The sequence below is a fragment of the Pseudorca crassidens genome, chromosome 11 (assembly GCF_039906515.1).
Source record: "Pseudorca crassidens isolate mPseCra1 chromosome 11, mPseCra1.hap1, whole genome shotgun sequence".
In the NCBI taxonomy this organism is placed as follows: domain Eukaryota; kingdom Metazoa; phylum Chordata; class Mammalia; order Artiodactyla; family Delphinidae; genus Pseudorca; species Pseudorca crassidens.
The window spans coordinates 41450411-41468984 of NC_090306.1; the positions used below are offsets into that span (position 1 = coordinate 41450411).

At 42.3% G+C, this 18574-nt stretch overlaps 1 protein-coding gene and 1 long non-coding RNA gene across 5 annotated transcripts in view; one reads left to right on the forward strand and one right to left on the reverse strand.

The window, feature by feature from the left end:
- PCED1B (PC-esterase domain containing 1B) overlaps positions 1–18574 on the forward strand; it is a 149375-nt gene that overhangs the window by 129138 nt on the left and 1663 nt on the right. For 2 of the 3 annotated variants that reach the window (XM_067696301.1, XM_067696303.1), the window contains one exon: positions 7118–7319. The gene's annotated coding sequence lies outside the window, so the exon portion shown is untranslated. Of the gene's footprint in view, positions 1–7117; positions 7320–11036; positions 11741–18574 lie in introns of those variants that run through there. The other variant, XM_067696302.1, reaches the window with a different exon arrangement.
- Positions 878–7152, reverse strand: LOC137201832 (uncharacterized). 2 transcript variants are annotated; one of them, XR_010932376.1, is made up of 5 exons: positions 7016–7135; positions 6312–6447; positions 5167–5416; positions 3555–3606; positions 878–1369 (listed from the first exon to the last, which is right to left on the reverse strand). It is a non-coding gene; the product is annotated as an uncharacterized lncRNA (long non-coding RNA). The 2 variants fall into 2 exon arrangements; XR_010932377.1 differs by lacking the exon at positions 6312–6447 and having other exon boundaries at positions 7016–7152.

Below are 18574 nucleotides of genomic sequence, written 5' to 3' on the forward strand. Positions count from 1 at the left end.
CTGCTAAATTACTAAGATAATTTAGTAATTATTTTATATTACTAAAGCATGGATGTATGTATACCAACTCCTAGAATAAATTGAACATTGACCAAGTGCCAAGCACTCTGCTTAGCATTTGGCCTGTTCAATCTCCACAAGTGGAATTGGACCAGAGAGCTTAAGTAACTTTCCCAAAGTCACTCAGCTTGTGCATTACAAACTTCGGACTCTGAACTCATTTCTTCTGCCTGCAAAGGCCATGCTCGGAACCATGAAGCTACACTGGAGCAGAATAGGGAAGTCACATGAAACATAAAAATTCTAAGAAAGTTTGCAGAAAAGTTAAAGCAATCCTGACAGAATGAGGTCTCTATAAATTCCGTTCCTCCGAAATTGAGTTATTTGTAGTGAAGTGGATGGACCTAGAGTCAGTCATACAGAGTGAAGTAAGTCAGAAAGAGAAAAACAAATACTGTATACTAACACATATATATGGAATCTAAAAAAAAAGAAAAGAAAAAAAAAGTAGTTTTGATGAACCTAGGGGCAGGACAGGAATAAAGACGCAGACGTAGAGAATGGACTTGAGGACACGGGGAGGGGGAAGGGTAAGCTGGGACGAAGTAAGAGAGTGGCGTGGACATATATACACTACCAAATGTCAAATAGATAGATAGTGGGAAGAAGACGCATAGCACAGGGAGATCAGCTCGGTGCTTTGTGACCACCTAGAGGGGTGGGATAGGGAGGGTGGGAGGGAGAGGCAAGAGGGAGGAGATATGCGGATATATGTATATATATAGCTGATTCACTTTGTTATAAAGCAGAAAATAACACACCATTGTAAAGCAATTATACTCCAATAAAGATGTTAAAAAAATTTAATAAATAAACAAATAAATAAATTCCGTTCCTCTCATTCCATCCATCCTGGTGAAACCACGACCTGGGCTCTTGCCAGCCTGTAACCTCCTAAACTCTAGCAACTCTAGCCTTGTTCCTCTACAACACAGAAGTTTGCATATACCAAATTAGTGCAGAATTGAGTCCAGTTACTAAATTCAGCTCATGAGAAGTTTTGATCCAGTCTCAAAGTTCTTTTTTTTTTTAATTTTCTTCTTTTTATTTATGTATTTTTTATTTACTTTTGGCTGCATTGGGTCTTTTTTGCTGTGCACGGGCTTTCTCTAGCTGCGGCGAGCAGGGGCTACTCTTCGTTGTGGTGTGCAGGATTCTCATTGCGGTGGCCTCTCTTGTTGCGGAGCACGGCCTCTAGGCGCACAGGTTTCAGTAGTTGTGGAGCGCGGGCTCAGTAGTTGTGGCGCACGGGCTTCGCTGCTCTGCGGCATGTGGGATCTTCTCAGACCAGGGCTTGAACCCGTGTCCCCTGCATTGGCAGGTGGATTCTTAAGCATTGTGCCACCAGGGAAGCCCTCAAAATTCTTAATATATTCTCATAGAAGACTTTGTGCCCCCAAAGAAACAAATTATTCATATGTGCTTGAAAGTGCTAAATGCAAATGCTTTGAAGAGAAATGATCAAAAATACGTACTGTTTCAAGGCATACAAGCAAAGAAAACACATATTTTTTGTGATTTGCCAAATTTGGTCCTCTTTTTAGGGTAACCAGGCATTGATTTGAACCCAAACACACACCAGCTGGCTGAAATAAGTGCGTTTATAAGTAAATATTTAGTGGGCTGATTTCTGGCCTGCTTGAAACACTCAGTTCCAAGAAGATAAGAAAAATAAGTGTTCCTTAAAATAGAAAATGTGGCTATAATGATAATGGCTCATAGAAAGATAAGTCTAAATTAATCTGTGGCTGGAACTATTAAAAAGTTGTTAATATTAAAGGAACCATCATTTCTGCCCTTATATTCAGAATACTTTTTCACTAAATTATATTTCACTTTTGTGAGTTTGCTTTTAAATAAATCATGATTTAAAATAAATTATAAAATTCTAATGGCACATTAACGTAAATAGAAACTGAAAGGCAAAACCGCAATCCGACTAAATACCATTCTTGCCCACTCTGCACCTGCACCCACATGGCTGAAAACAGACTAGAGAAAACCAACCACCCCTGCTGGGCATCCTCAGTCGAAATAAGGGCTCCCAGCCTTAGGTGGGCCTCCGTACTGTTGAGTAATGGCAGCCTCCTGATCCCCCAGACACCTATTTCATACCTTCTTCTCCATCCTCAAACCTCTAATCCCACCTTCCCCAGGTTCACTCTCAACTGGTGACCTGGACCTTGCTGCCTATTTCACTGAGAAAAGAGCAATCAGGAAAACCCCAGCCAGCTGTCACCTCCACATCGTGCGTCTTCCCTGGCGTTTCTCTGGTTGAACTGTCCACGCTCCCACCCAAGGCCAAGCCCTCCACCTGGGCACTAGAGCCCATCCCTTTCGCCAGCTCAAGGGCATGGCTCCAGAATTCTCCCCATTCCTCCTGCAGCATCTGTTTTTCCCTGTTTACTGAATCATTCCTGTAAGCATCCAAACACGCTACCATTGTTCCCCATCTTAAACGAAACAAAAACTCTCTTATCACCACTTCCCCTGCAGCTGACTTCGCTCTCTTGGCTTCCCTTTAGAGTAAAACTCCTCTCGAGGGGGGGGCACTGCCTCCAATTCTCCTCCCATTGTCTCTTAACCACTCTAACCTGCAGTTTTCCCCACCACTCTGTCTAGGTTCCCAATGTCCTGCCAATGGCCAAACATCCCACTTGACTTATCAGCTATCTCTGACTCAGACCATCCCTCCTTGGAGTCCTCCCTCGACACACATGTTTTTCTCTTGGCTCCTGGGACCTCACACATTCTTCTTCCTGCTTCACAGACTCTTCCTTCTCAGTCCCTTTCCAGGTTCCTTCTCCTCTTCCTGACCTCCCAGGTGTGGAGCGCCCCAGGGCTCAATTCTCAGACAGCTTTTCTTCTCTAGCTTCACCGTCTCCATTGGCAACAGCATCCAAACCCAAACCAAACTGCTATCTCCAGCCTGGTCCTCTCCCTCAGCTCCATAAAAGGAATCTCAAACAGAACAAGCCCTCCACCCCCAAACCTGTTTCTCCCAAAGTTTCTCCATCTCAGTAACTTCATCCAGTAACTTCATCCCTCCTGTTGCTCAGGCCAAGAGCCATGGAGCTAGCCGTTGTCTTCCCTCCTTTTCTCACACCCCATCTAATCTCCACAGGCAAATCCTACCACCTCTACTTTCAAAATATATCCAGAATCTGACCCTTTCTCATTCCTTGGCTAATGTCATTCCGGCTTAAGGCTCAACTCCTGCCTTACTCAGTAACCTCCTAATTGGTCCCCCTCCTTCCCCTCTTACCCCGGACAGTCTAGACTAAAGTGGTATTGATTTTCTGCTCAAACCCTGCACAACAGCTCCCAAAATAAAAGCCCAAGTCCTTTCGATGACCTTGATCTGCCTCCCTTCTTCCCTGAGTGTGTCTCCCGTGTCCCCCTCCCTTGTTCACTTAGTCTAGTCACGCTCGCCTACTTGTTCTCTCTGCTTGGAGCTTTCTCCCCACAGATTTCCACGTGGTTTGCCCCCTTACCTCTCTCTGGATACTGCTGGTCCCTTCTGTCTTCTGGTTCTCAGCTGGGTCTCTGTAACAAAAGACAGATTAACAGGAGAAAAGCTAGAAAGTAGCCTTCCAAAGGAAATGAAGACCTAAAGGAAGGTTCAGCCTGAGTGTTTTCACACTGGGTTTGATGAAGGTTGATAGGACAAAGGGTAAGAGCTAAGGGTGGAGAACAGAGGGAACTTAACAAGGTCAGTTTGTTGGAATTCCTCTGAGTCCCTTTGTCTTCAGAGATAAGGATGCTCCTTTCTTATGAGTATAGCGAGGGCCCCTCCCACACAGGGTCTTAGGACCTGCTTCAGGGGGCATCAGAGAGTCCTTCCAGTACCTGCTGCTTTCTCACATTCTTTCAGCTTAAAATATTTAGTATGTTGAGGTGCTGTATTCTAGGGTACAGTGTTATGAACCCTGTAGCCACACCATTTAAAATTCCAACCCACAGTCCCTACATCCTCCCCATGCAGCAATCATGTTCCTCTTTTCTTTTATATAACATATTATTCTACTTACTTTTTAATTGTCTGCTTCCCCTCAGCCCAAATGTCAACTATATAAGGGCAAGGTGTTTGTTTTTTTTTCCATGTTATTCACAGCGATATCCCTAGCACCTCTAATACTGCCTACCACGATTATTTTGAATGAATGAGTGAAAGAATAAATGAGCCATGGTTAATGATATAGATATATTTTATTATACACCACCGTGTACCTGGTTCTTGTCTGTTTTTCTCGTTTAATCTTTGCATCTCTGTAGTGCTTATTTCTATCCCTGTTTCGCAGATGAGAAAATCAGAGTCACAGAGGAGTTAATTGACTACCAAAGACATGCAGCTACAAGTGACAGAATCAGGTTTCAAACCCAAGTCTGTTTGGCCCCAAAGCCAGTGATCTGACAGTTCACTTTATTTCACAGCATTATAGCTCTGGCTCCAATCCTCACCGTCAACAGACATGCAGTCACCAAATCACAAATCAAGATCAGGGTTTCTGGGGGCTTCCCTGGTGGCGCAGTGGTTGAGAGTCCGCCTGCTGAGGCAGGGGACACGGGTTCGTGCCCCGGTCCGGGAGGATCCCACATGCCGCGGAGCAGCTGGGCCCGAGAGCCTTGGCCGCTGAGCCTGCGCGTCCGGAGCCTGTGCTCCACAACGGGAGAGGCCACAACAGTGAGAGGCCCGCATACCGCAAAAAAAAAAAAAAAAAAAAAGATCAGGGTTTCTGAGTGGTCCCCAGATGGGATAGCACGCCACGGGGACAGCAGCCCACCTCCTTTTACAGGCTGTTGTGAGTCTTGAGTTTTTTGAAAACATTTGAGTGTTTGGAACATTCTGGGTGATCAGTTTACCAAAGATCAGTTTCTGCAGTTTAACATTGGTTCTAAGTGATGCTCATATTCTTTCCTAACAACTGCCTTCAGTGCAAAGGGAAGTTGACTCTTTCAGAAAGAAGAAAGAGAATAAAATATTTCAGGGAGATATAGAATATCTGTATAGAATATTTCTGGTAGAATAGACAAGAAGCTGATGACAGTATTGTTTCTAGAAAGAAAACTGAGGGATTAGGGAACAAGAAAGGGAGGGGGACTTACTTCTCTCTCATATACCAGTTGTACCTTCTGAAGTTTTGTGCCATGTGCATTAAATAGCTTCTAGAAATAAGAAAAATGTAAGAATCACAATGAGGGCAGTGTGCCCTGTGTGGCCTTCCCCGCCCCCCAACTCCCCAAGCCCCCAGAGGGCAGAGACGATGACTCCCTGCAGACGGAAACACTCCATCCTATGCTGATCACCGAGGGGATTTAAGTCACTTAAGCTCTCCCAGGGCCTCAGTTTCACCATCTACAAAGTGAAGATAATAATTAGAGCTTGGCTTACTTTATGTACTGGGATCTGTTGCGAGATAGCACATTCTAAGTGTAAAACATTATACATGGGTAGTTCTCATTATTTTTTAGGAAAAAGCCAGGTTTGGTGGATGAGAAAGGCAGCTCACTGAGCTACGGAACATGAAATGGGGCCAGGATAGCAATCATAACTGTCTCCATGTATCATAATAAGTTCTTGGAAGTAAGAAAATCGTTGGAAAATCTGTTGCTTGGTCTCAAAAATATTCATTTTAAATTTAAAGAGTACAGGCAAGATTATCATTTGCATTATTACAGCTCCTCTATTCTCTGGTCTTAGGATAATTATGTGAATTTTAGTCATCCTCTAAATTGTTCTTTTATTCTCACAAAGTACACACTAGCTGGAATTTAGAGAACTGGAAAGATCTGCAACTCATTTATAGAATTGCAAGAATCAAATAATGGCAAGTTTTCAAATTATGTCATAGATTACTCTGAATTTTAAAATACTAAAGTTATCAGCTGGGTTCTAGATGCAGCCCTGCCCTGAGACACAATAATGATTGTATTAAAACTCATGGAAAAACTGTGAAATAATTTGATTTGTGGCTATAGATAAGAGGATCAAAACAATGGGTAATGTGTAGGATTAATTTTTAAGCCATACATTGAGCAGTCAGTGAAGTAAGCTGGTATTTTTCAAAAAAAGACCACTGCGTTGCTTCATCGGCCAGTTTACCTAAAACATAGCATTAAACACAAAAGCCATGTAGGCATGAAGGGCATGTATTTCAGGACCATTTTGGAATCTGTTACTCTTGTTCATTAGGTATTTTATACCATTTAATGTAGTGGAGACACATTCTATCCTAAAATGTTTGACACACCTCTAGAGGGTTCGCCATTTGGGGAGAACTTTTAAAACTTCATTTTCTCTTTTTTAATGATTTATTTCCTCCGTCCCTTTTGTCTTGGTATCTGTAGGGGATGTGATATGATCTTCCTCCTCTTCCAAATCAGGTCCTTCCAAAACAAAACAAAGCTCTGAGCTTATCTAATCAATCAGAGGACCACTTCCCTTTTCCCCCTCCGTCACCTGCTGGTTTCAAATGCAGCGGGAGAGAAGGCGTCCTGGCTCTGCCACTTTCTGTGTTTACCTCAGGCCTGTGGCTGAGGCCCCTTGCCTTCTGCAGCTGTGTAATGGTCTATTCTTCCGCCCACAGTGCGTGGGAGGAGCAAGGGAAGCGATCGGAAAGTGGTTTGTAAACTGCAATGCCCCACACAAAAGTGCAAGATTATGACCTTAAAAAATTAATTAGAAAAGGGAGCAATCTTCCTCTCATCATTTCCTGTGTCTCTCTCCTCACTTCCTCCCGGCCCCTCGCTGTCTCTCCTTCCTTCCCCCCCTCTAATAGCTTTCCCAGCTGTGAACAAACCACACAAGTAAGGGTAACAAGAGCCCAAGGTCTGAATTGTTAGAACGAAACCAGGCAAGAGTCAATACACATTACACCCAAATTACTGAGAAATGTGAAATGAAAACTAGCTCAGAGCCAAATTCCAGGAAGATGCTGTATTTTGATTTACTTACCACTTTGTGTTTTCGTATTTGCCCAGTTCTTAAAGCTTCGGTCATTAGTCTTCCACTTCGTAATGCAAGAAAGTAAATGCTGTCTCGTGTCATTTGCCCCAGATGCCTCCAGAAATGGCCTCTTCTCCCCAGACGCTGGCTCACAAACGGAGCAGCACCCAGAGGTGAACTTATCTGCCTTGCAGCCCAGGCTCTGGGCTCTCCAACCTGACACGTCAACCTCCAGCTGAGAAAGGAGTCTGTCTAGGAAAAGAACTAGAATCAACTGAGAGGCACATTTTTTAATCACCAGTTACTTTAATGAGTAAGTACTTTCCAGTTTTTCCATTTTATTTTAAGCATTAATTTTGCATTTCTGACCAGCCTTTTTCAGGATCCTCATTTCTTGGGCACTTTGTATAGGAAGAAGTCACCATCCTAGCCCAGTCCACCGTACCCCCACTTAACTGAAGAGCCCTAGAGAGACAACCATTATTATTGTAATATTATTTTGTAATAAGGATTTGTGACTGATAAGCTACTAAGTCTCTAAAAGCGTACAGTGCAAGGAAACAGCCAGCTGTGAACCGGAGAAAGGCGGTGACACGTCTATTGTCTGTGTCATCTTGTATGTTGTGGTTGACCACAACGGCTTGGCATCAGTTATGACTCCCAGATCCACCTTTTATAAAATGGATGACCTTGGGCGATGACTCAATCTTGTAATTTTCGAACGTGTAAAATGGAGAGAATAAAGCACCAATTTCATACGGGTCTTAAGAGGAATAAATACTGAACATACTGTCGGAGTGGGTACTAAATAACGTGACTAAGTAACAAGTTAACTTAGCAAATAATAAGCTAAAGACTAGATTTCATTGGAAAGCTCCCTTCACTGCTAAATCCCATCCCCCAAATTGCTGAGCTGACTCTGAATAACAACAATTAACATCGTGGAGTTTACAGAGCATCTCCTTTCATTTCCACAATTAACCCTGAGGTAGGCAGCGCTGTTAGCTTAGTTTTGTTACTGAGGGATAAGGGAGAAGCTGAGAGCTCTCCTGAGCATGTGGCAGGAAGAAACTCTTCGGTCCCAGCTCAGGTCTCAAGGGAGGAAAGCACGACTTGGGAAAGGTCTGGTGTCAGAAGTGAGCCGGTGCCTTCAGTTCTCCAGCCTAGATTCTCATTTCCTCAGCCCCCTCCCCTCCTGCGCTTCAGCCCTCCTCCTGTTCCCAGCCTTGGGCTTGAAACTGGGGAAATCTTTGACATACATACACTAATACGTATAAAATAGATAACTAATAAGAACCTGCTGTATAGCACAGGGAACTCCACTTCGCTATGCAGTAGAAAGTTACACAACATTGTAAAACAACTATAACCCAGTAAAAAACAAAATTTAAAAAAATGCTTTCTGAAAGTAAGAACAAAACCTTTTCATGGCCCATAAAAACATAAAAATTTAAAAAAAAAAGAAACTGGGGAAATGTACACGGAAAGCAGTGAGAACCCAGGGCTTCCAGATCCCCCTACCAAAGAGAGGTGCTAGGCAGCAGGACAGACAGAGACTGGCTCTGAGAATCCTATTTTTCCATTCAAGAGCTTTGTTCGCCATTGAAACACTATCGCACCTAGTATCTCAATACTATGTAATATTAATAATACTACCCACAGCAATAATAAAATAATATTCATTTTAAAAGCTCTTCTGGGCAATCTCCCTAGAGAAACATAGGGGCCGTTTCTTCCATTTCAAGGTTGAACACACAGAGATAAAGTCAGCACTGGCAGTGGCAGAAACCCTCCGCCTGCTGACTCAGCCTAGGGTTCGCATGGCTGGTTAAATGGGCTTTTGTGGCCATTCCTGAAAACAGAATTTTCAGGATCCAACCTGTTAATCAGTTGAAAGCAGTTTAGTCATTATTAGCACCACCACCCACACTCTTTTCAGTCATGGAAACTTTTACTCAGCCATTGAACCTAGAGTAGTTAGAATCTAGAGTAGGCAACGTAAGAATAGAAAAGTTTGAAACATTGATGTAGCTTTAGGGCAGCACTGACTTTCCCACTGACCCACTCAGAAGAAGAGCTGACTATCGGTGACGGAAACAACTAGGTTGATTTCATAACCGCCTTGTTTTCACATGGAAGAATTGAAAGCTGTGCACACGGCATTGCTTTGTTTTGTTTTACGACAGAGAATAAAAAGGAAAATTACATGCAAATTTTTTTCCTAGGTAAGATTATTTTTTCCTCTTGATTTCAATAAATCTGTATAGCTGAGGTTAAAAGCCTGGGCTCTGGAGCCATATGTCCTCCTAAGGAAGCAAAACAAAATCTTAAGCTAATCTAATCCATCAGTAGATTCACTGTCCATAAGGGACAGGTGCTGCCTCTTCTTACTAGCTGTACAACCCTGGATGATTGACATAACTTCTCCAAGCCTCACTTTACTCACCCATAAAATGGAGATAATAATAGTTTCTACTTCACTAGGTCATGAGAATAGAATAGGCCTTGCACAGGGTAAATGCTCAATGGATAATAACCATTGGTCCATGAGGGGTACAAAGATGGGTGAGACCTATTTCTGCCACCCAGGACTGGGATGTACTGGGGTAGAAATACACATGGACAGGTAATTATAGAACAAAACAGAACCAAGTGCTAAATAGAGGCAACTGTCAGAGGAAGGGGAGATTTTTCTGTCTGGGAAACTAGGAAAGGCTCTCAGACAGAATTGTACTCTAAACTGGGTCTTAAAGAAGGAACAGAATTTCAAAAGGAGAAGGGGTTAGGGAACGCTCAATGCTGAGTCATGGAGCAAACATGAAGAGGTAAGAAAAAGCCCTCTGGGTATACGCAAGCTCTATAATTCATCCACAGGCTTTGGAGAGATGCACAGAAGGAATGATCATACCCTAGGTTAAAAAACAAAGCTTATAAATGCAAAATGTTGTAGTTATGCTAGCGTATCAGATGAAAGTGAAGATATGAAATTGAGAAATATGAGAAAACACGTATACGATAAAAACTCTCCCATTTTAGAGAGTATTTCAATCAAAATAAGACACTTCCTTAAGGATTAAGAGAAATGTATGGGAAGTAGAAAATTTAACCGTAAAATCTAAAACAGAGGTGAAATTGATTACTGCCCTCAGCCTCCTAAAATATATTGCAACGTTCTCCTCCCTAAAGCGTATTTTCAAAAATTACATCTTATTTTTTTATTGCCAAGAAATAGTTGAACCGGCCTATATCCAGGCTGTCCCTGAAGGATTTTGATGTTTTACGAACAGTGACAACGGCCACAGTCATGAAAAATAAAAATGACTTGACCCAAGCGTTTTAGAAGCAGTTTGTTTCCACCTAGTTATCCCCAGCCAGTGTTGCAAGCGTAAATTATAGAGCAGTTCTCTGAAAATGCACAGCAAAATATGCCATCATTCTCACGGATGATCGATATTTACCTTTAGGAAGATTGTTCAAAGGTCACAAGAGAATTATGTTAGGAATTCAGCCACAGTTTGATGGGAGGATAATGGCATCCAGAGAATTTAGAAGTGGTAAGTCTAAGTCACCAAGTCACGCAGACTAAGTCACTCCTTGCCCCCCCCCCCCACTTGGAACTCACCTGAACTCACCTTATTCTACTCACCAGAAGATGTCAGGCACTCAGGAGACAAGTTTGGGCTAGCTAAATTTACTGAGCACTTAAAAATATGGTAGACCTCATGTTAAGGACTTTACATGTGTTCATTTAACCCTCACTTCTTAAGAAATCTACAGTAGTATTCCTGTTTTACAGGTCAAAATTCTGAAGTGTTACTCTACCCAGGGTCTCAGAGGCTAGTAAGTGGTGGAGCAGGATATAAACCCAGAGGGCTGACTCGAGGGCCCACCCCCTCAGCCTCTGTGCTTTATGGCCTCAATTCGGAGTCATCTGCATACAAATAGTAATTGATATGGGGACTGTATCATTTGTTTCCTTCCCAAATGGGACATTTAGGGGGAGGGTCGCTATTAACGATTACGCTGGGAAAGCAGACGTAAACCAGAAAAGCTGGGGCAATTAGGAGTGTGTGTTCACCTTACGGATGGACGCCAAGAGCGTGGATGAATCCAAAGGAAAGAATGTTGAAGAAAAGAAGAAAGGAGCCAATGAGTGGGCCTTGAGAAAGACCGACATCTGGGGATGGCCAGAGGAAGAGAAACTCACACAGGATACCGGGGGAGGTGAGACAGGAGACCAGGGTGTCAGAGTCTCCGGCAGAGTCGTGGAAGGGAGTCACCATCGGTGCCCCAGCCCCAAGGAGCTAGGAATGCTACAGATGTGATAACGACCGAGAAGTAGTCGCTGAAAGGAGCAACAAGGAAATCGCTGGGGATTTACTGACAAACGTTTCGCTTTGGTGCAGTTGGAAGCCAAAATCAAGTAAAAGGAGGAGTGAGTGGGAGGTGAGGACCCAGACGCAGCCAGTTCAAACAACTTTGCAAGAAGTGGCCTTGAAGGGGAAGCAAAAGATAGGACTGTCTTGGAGGTGGAGTCAAAGACGTTTCCTTTCTTTTTTAAAGCAAGAAACTAGAATGTGTTTAAGGTTTAAAGAAAGGAGTCAGCCCCAGGAGATTGAAGGAAACACAGAAAGCATCATTCTCCCCTCTCCGGGGGACCTCCTGGAGCAAAGTGCCTGAGGATGTAGGAGGACCAGCCACCTGAGCTGAGGGATCACCTTTACACCTGAGGAGGTACAGCTCTGCCCCTTTGGGAGGGAGGAACGGGGAGCTGTGGGTTTGAGGGAGGCAACCAGAGCGAGCTGCCTTCTGCCGGCTCAGCATTCTTCCCACAGGGAGGGGTTGCTGTGCGGGGGGTTTAAAGGTTCCTAATGCACGTCGGCACTGGCCTAGACCTCTGATGGACGCTGACCTTGATCTCTTTTCATCTTCACTATTATTGAGTGACATGGGGGATATTACCCCTGTTTGACACCAGAAAAAAAACGTCGCTCGGGGCAGTGGGCAGGCAAGAGCGCACGGCTGTTCAAGGCCAGACGCCACATCTGACTATGTCGTCTCCTCGAAGTGAAAGCCAGGTCACTGCCTTCCAGTATCTTTCATTCCTGTTAGAGGAGTAACAGGTAGGGAGTTAGCAAATGTAGGGTTTTTTTGTTGTGTTTGGCCTCACCACGTGGCTTTTGGGATTTTGTAGTTCCCCGAGCAGGGACCGAACCCTGCCCTTGGCAGTGAGAGCTTGGAGTCCTAACCACTGGACGGCCAGGGAATTCCCACAAGTGTAGTTTAAATAATGGTTCGAGACCAGAATGTGGAAGTTTGTCATAGGCTGTACGTGATTGAAATCATATTTTGTTTATACGAATTGCTTTGATTTTTTTACTTTAGGAGGTCCTTTGGTAAAACACAAGGTTTTTGTTTGTTTGTTTGGTTGGTTTTTTTTTAATGGGGCTCTTTGGATAAAGGCTCCATAGTTTATCTTTGTTTTTATAGAAGTTACCTGCATATCAGGTATTATGAACCCCCACTTCTTTCATAAAGGATGTCCCCTGCGTTTCTTTGTATAATCCATAAGAAATTTTTATATTGGACTATTACTATGGGGAAAATATGCTGCCTTAAGGATTTTTAAACTTGGTAATTTTCAAATTCTTCAAATGTGTGAAATTCTTCTGCTGATACTTTGTTACAAAAGAATCCCAAATTAAGATTGTGGCCTGGTGAGGATGGTACGGATACAAAGGGAATTATGTCCACAGTGATTCCTGCCTCCACAAGGAAAACTTGTGGTTACATTAATCTAAATGTTCGAAGATCATTAATCTAAATTCAATTTTCCATTTATGCCACATGTTTCTGAGATTTTAGCTGTGGTGTATAAGAACTAACTGAATAACCAAGTGAGATATATAGGCCATATGACATATGTGTTGGGATGGGGTAGAGAAACCATGAGAGTTGTTGCGGGATGGGAGCCAAACTTGCAGAATGACACCTGTCGCAGCCCCAGGTATACACGGTGTTTTCTAAATTTTTACTGAATGAATGGGCTGCAGAGCTGAGGCCTGTATTAGAGGTGAGGGGTGTGGGATTAAAATCGGTCTTTCCAATGGCTAATATTTGGAAATCATCTTTCTATTGCTTTATGTATCACGGTATCTCACAGTACTTTCGTGCATCTTTAAAAATTTCTCCTAAAACCACTTTTAAAAATAATAGGCCTGCACTATTTCCCATTTTTGTGTTTACAGAGGAGTAGAATGTTAACTGACTTGCCCCAAATCGAAAGATCAATCTCTTGAGAATCCCCATCTGCGGAAAAGAGAAGTTTGCTTTCCTAAAGAGAAGTTTGAATCTTTTACTTTTCTCTTTTCTTTGGAAACTTTACATGATACGCAATTTAATTTTTGACCAGTTTAAATTCCACGTAGAATACTAAACAAACACCGAGAACTGGTAAGCTGTATAGGTGAGTTCACGAAAAATCATTTTCTTATTTGTAACATCTAATCCATTAACGTTTAAGGGGATCTTGGATAGTTCAAACATAGATCTGATCACCAAAAATGCAGTTAGAAGGAAATAAAGTATTTATATTCCTAATACAGTGTTACATTAAGACGGTTAGTCATATGCAAGAAACTTCTAAACTAGTTAGAAGTACTTCCTACAACTAATCAGAACAACGTCCTAATTGTTAGTGATTACCTCTGTGATTTAAGACTTCTTTGCAGGGTCTCCACAGTAACTGGCCTCTATATCTTTGCCACTCTTCCTTTGACTAAAGATATTAGGAAAAGAAAAAAACGAACCTAATTTCTACAACACATTGATTAATGAAGAACAATGCTATGTGTTTGGTTTGTGATAGTTATAAAGCAATAGTCAGTGATTTACAAGTGACGGTTTATGAAGCTATTAAAAAAGCAATTAGCCCCAAATGGAAATCTAAGCAAGATGCCTAAACGTAATTTATTATAGTAGTAGCCATTATTAATGTATATTTCTGTCAGAGCTTTAGCCAAAGCCCAAATTTTACTTTGAAAACAGAAAAACATGGAACTACTTATAATTTAAGGAATCATCATAAAACTCTTTTAAAAATCGATTTTAATTTGAGGCTGGAATCACAGATTGCCTTGGATCATCCGCCTGTCTCCTCCCTCCCCTTGGACTCTTCCTACTGGCTTTGATATGTCATTTACATACATCAGTTCTAGCTGTTAGCTCCTTTGATATTTGTATGTGTCCATTTTCTTACCCCTCCTCTTGAGAGAAGAGACTGCCTTTTTATACCTACTCCTTGCACCTAGCACAATATCTAGTTCTCAATGAATTCCTTAATGAATGAATGAATGCGTCAGTTGATCTATAAAATAGCTACCAAAACTAATAAGTTTTGCAAATTTGAAGCAAAGAAAAACTCTTAAGCCAAAAAGATCACTGATCTGACTGTTTTCAAATCCCTTTTTTGTTTCATTTTTATAAATAAAAGCTTTGAAAATGGAACTTACCAACTTTTTTTTTTTTTCCAGACCAGAGAAGATTCAGCTCTCCAAATTATTCTTCACTCACACCTCTGAAAAAAATCACTTTGTTTTTATTAGGTTTTGTTTTTAATGCTTGGCATCTTAGTTTTTAAATGATTTTTTTTCCCACAGTTATAGTCCTGAGGATGTCTGATTTGTTAATTCTGTTGTGACAGGAAGTTTATCAAGAATTTCATGAATTTCCTTTCAGTTTCAGCTTCTAACTGGAATGCTTCTTTCCAGTCATTTCCCTCTCCCTTCTTGCCTACAGTCCAATCTGCATGTTGCATTGCAGAAGAACAATAAGAAATTCTTAGGCGGGCATTTTTGCCCAGTTTTGGCTCCAAGCCCTTGGAACACCATCTGGGTGGATTAGGTTCACTGGTCAGGATATAGGGCAGCCAGAATTTCTCAAACACTGTGAGACTCTGAAATCTGTAGAAATTTGTTTTGGTTATTCTAAAATCCAGGTCTTTTAATTTTTGTATGTCTCTAGCTTGAGATCAAGGTATGGGATGAGATATATCTATATCCTCACTTGACCCCCCAACCCCCTAAGTACGCATGGACCCCTCTCCCTAGCAGGCAGAGTAAAGGATTACCTGCCTGTGCTTAAAGGCACACTGAAACACTCTTCTCCCATCTTGCCCTCAAATATTTCCCTGACATGAGCCAAGCTTTTGGATTCAGACTCACCTGCAGGGGTTCTGCTCTAAGGGGTGCCTCCTACAGGGACAGGCTTTGCCATCAGTAGTTTTAAATCTTAGCTCCATCACATGAAGATCCTTCCCTATAACATGGAAAGAATAAGAACCTTCTCACAAATCAGATAATATTTACAAAGCACTTGGCATCTGGTAGCTGTCCAATAAATGTTAATTTTGCTTTATTCAAAATCTTTCACTTGCTTCTTCTCATTTTATCTTCACAGAACCCTGCTAGACAAACGGCACAAATATTGTAACCCCCTTTTACAGATGATTAACCGGGTGTTCTGAAACTTGCTCAATGAATTATTATTGATTATAATATTTATAATTATATATATAATACAATATTATATAATAATATTATATATTGTGTATATAATTATAATTATGACTATTAGAAATAGTCATTCATGCTATTTGTCAGGACATTGTTCTAACCACTTTATATTTAATCTTCAGATCAAATCTCTGAAGTGGGTGCTAAAAGTCCCATTTTACAGATGAGGAAAATTAAGGCAGAGAAAGGCTAAATAAGTTGCCCAGGGATAAAGAACTAGCAAAAAGAAGAGCTGAGATTCAAACCCAGATAGTGTGGCTCTAAAAGCAATGCTCTTCACCAGTATATTTAAGAGCCTCCGTTTTCCACAGCTTTTAAGTAGCGGATTTGACTCACATTGTGAGTTCAGCTCTAGAGACGTCATACTCAGTGAAGGAATGCACTGGGCCGTGTAAACACAGTACCACTGAAGGAGAGAGCGCTGGGTTATCCCATCTGCCAGCCTAGGGGAGGGAACTCCAGTGGAAGGGGATGATGTCCTCTACTCTAGGGCAGGGGTCCACAACCCCCAGGCTGTGGACTGGTACAGGTCCGAGGCCTGTTAGGAACCAGACCACACAGCAGGAGATGAGTGACAGGTGAGTGAGCGAAGCTTCATCTGCTGCTCCCCCCGTCGCTTCCCATTGCTCGCATTACCGCCTGTGCCATATCCCCAACCTCGCCCCGTCCATGGAAAAATTGTGTCCATGAAACCGGTCCCTGGTGCCAAAAAAGGTTGGGGACTGCTGCTCTAGGGGACTAGAACAGAATATGACAAGAGTCCAGCCCAGAGAGGGCACATATAGCTGGGGTGGCATGGGAGCCCTGAAAACACTGGGAAAGGTTTTCCCCTTCACTTTGCACTTTGGAGACTTGGGTCTAGGGTAGAGTAATCCTGTTCACAAAGACCCCTGAAAGTCCACCGCACCTGCTCATTCTGTTTTCATGGCACTTAGCACTTTCAACTTTTTATTACAGTTACCAATGAATATATGTGATCTGCTCCTGAAGGGCGAGACCAGGTTTTATTCATTTTTATATGCTCCATGTGGAGCATTTAGTCAGTGCTTAGTGTAAGTTGGATGAATAAATGAATATAAACTAGTGAACATGCCTGAGCCCCAAGGGGATCTGGAGTTTGCTTAATTATGTTTTATTTTGTTGTACCACAATGAGCAAAAGCCTAGTTTGAAGCTTTTTATCTGATAGCAAAAACATTTAAATGAAGATTCATGTAAGCCAATATTTTAAACTGTTCTCTTAGTGGAGCACTTTTGTACTCCATCCATCTTCATGTTTTTATTTTTGTACTCATACCCATTTAAAACCACAAATAGTATAGCTTTAAAAAACCAGATGTGTAATTTACACCTATTAAAATGTTTACTAATACATGAGAGCCTGCGAATAGCAAGCCACAGCAGATTTTAACAGCTTCTGTGTAAGTGTGTGAAGTGGATGTCATGTTCCTCCCCATGTGAGATTTGCCAGTAGTATTTTAGTGTGTTTCCACCTTTTATTCATTAGTGGATATGGCTGTAAATGGCAGCTTGAAATAAACTCGATCTGAAGTTCTGAAGACAAGTTTCACAACTTCTGACGTTTTATTCAGTGTAACTGGGGAAGAAAAATCTTTTCCTCTACACTTTTAGGTTCAGTGTCTGGGGCCCTGTGAATAAAACTAACAAAAGATAGATTAACAGGAGAAAAGGCACACAATTTTTGTTAATATTTATGTGCATAAAAGTTCACAGAAAAGGAATGAAACTCAAAGAAGCGGTGAAACTTGGGCTTATACACTATTGGGGTTTTTTTTGTTTGTTTTTTTGTTACGCGGGCCTCTCACTGCTGTGGCCTCTCCCGTTGCGGAGCACAGGCTCCGGACGCGCAGGCTCAGCGGCCATGGCTCACGGGCCCAGCCGCTCCGCGGCATGTGGGATCTTCCCGGACCGGGGCATGAACCGGTGTCCCCTGCATCGGCAGGGGGACTCTCAACCACTGCGCCAGCAGGGAAGCCCGGGCTTCCATACCATTTTAACAAAGAACAAAGGGTATGAGTTTCAAGGGATGATAAATTGTGGGGAAGGGATTTATGGGGGTACTAATGGAAAATAAGGGCTCTTTTAGTAAGGTTTGTTTATGCAGACTCATCTCGGGGTTGACAATTCACTGTCTTCTTCCTCGGCTCTTCTCTCCTTGCTGGGGGAAGGGGCACCTTCCTCAAAAGGAAATTTATGCCCTGCTTTTAGGTTCATAGTGGGAGGGCGGAGAACTCTTCCTGTATCTATTGATTCTCAGTGGCCTTTAGCTAAAATATTTCTTATGCCAAAGCATATTTGGGGTTGGCATATTCTGATCTTCAAATGAAACACTAAGAATATTACAGCTGAAACACACGTGAATTATTTCCAATTTTATTTATTTCTTACAAGTCCCATCAATAAGAAACAGTTGCTCGCTTGTAAAAGAAATCTGTTTTTAATAATACCTGGCATATGTGCTCTTCCTTTCTGCAGCCTGTTGCATTTCATTAAATTCCTTTTAAGTTATTAAAATTGATTTACGACTATATAAAGTATATTTACAAAAAGGGGAGGGGGAGGCAAGTCACCCATAATCCTACTGTCCTATTAAAAACTGTTTTTTGCCTATTTTCTTTCAGTGTGATCTATGCATATCTATTTTATACCATTTCAGGGAAATGGGGCACACATATGGTAACTTCCTCAACTTAACAGTATATATCACACTCTCCATGTTCTTGCTTGATATAATCCTCAGTATTTAACAGCTGCAAAATTTGCCTAACCATTCTCCAGTTGTCAGACTTCTGGGCGGCCTCCAGGCCGGTGGTGGGGTATCTTGTGGTGGTTGTACCTCCAGCCCGGGAGGGCAGGGCAGGGCCTCCACCCCCACCCCCACCCCCACCCCCCGGCCAGGTAGAACCTGGGTTTCCTGGGTGTTCAGAGTTACGTCTCAGGCAGAAACTGCGTGCAGGCCAACCAGGGCTTCTGGC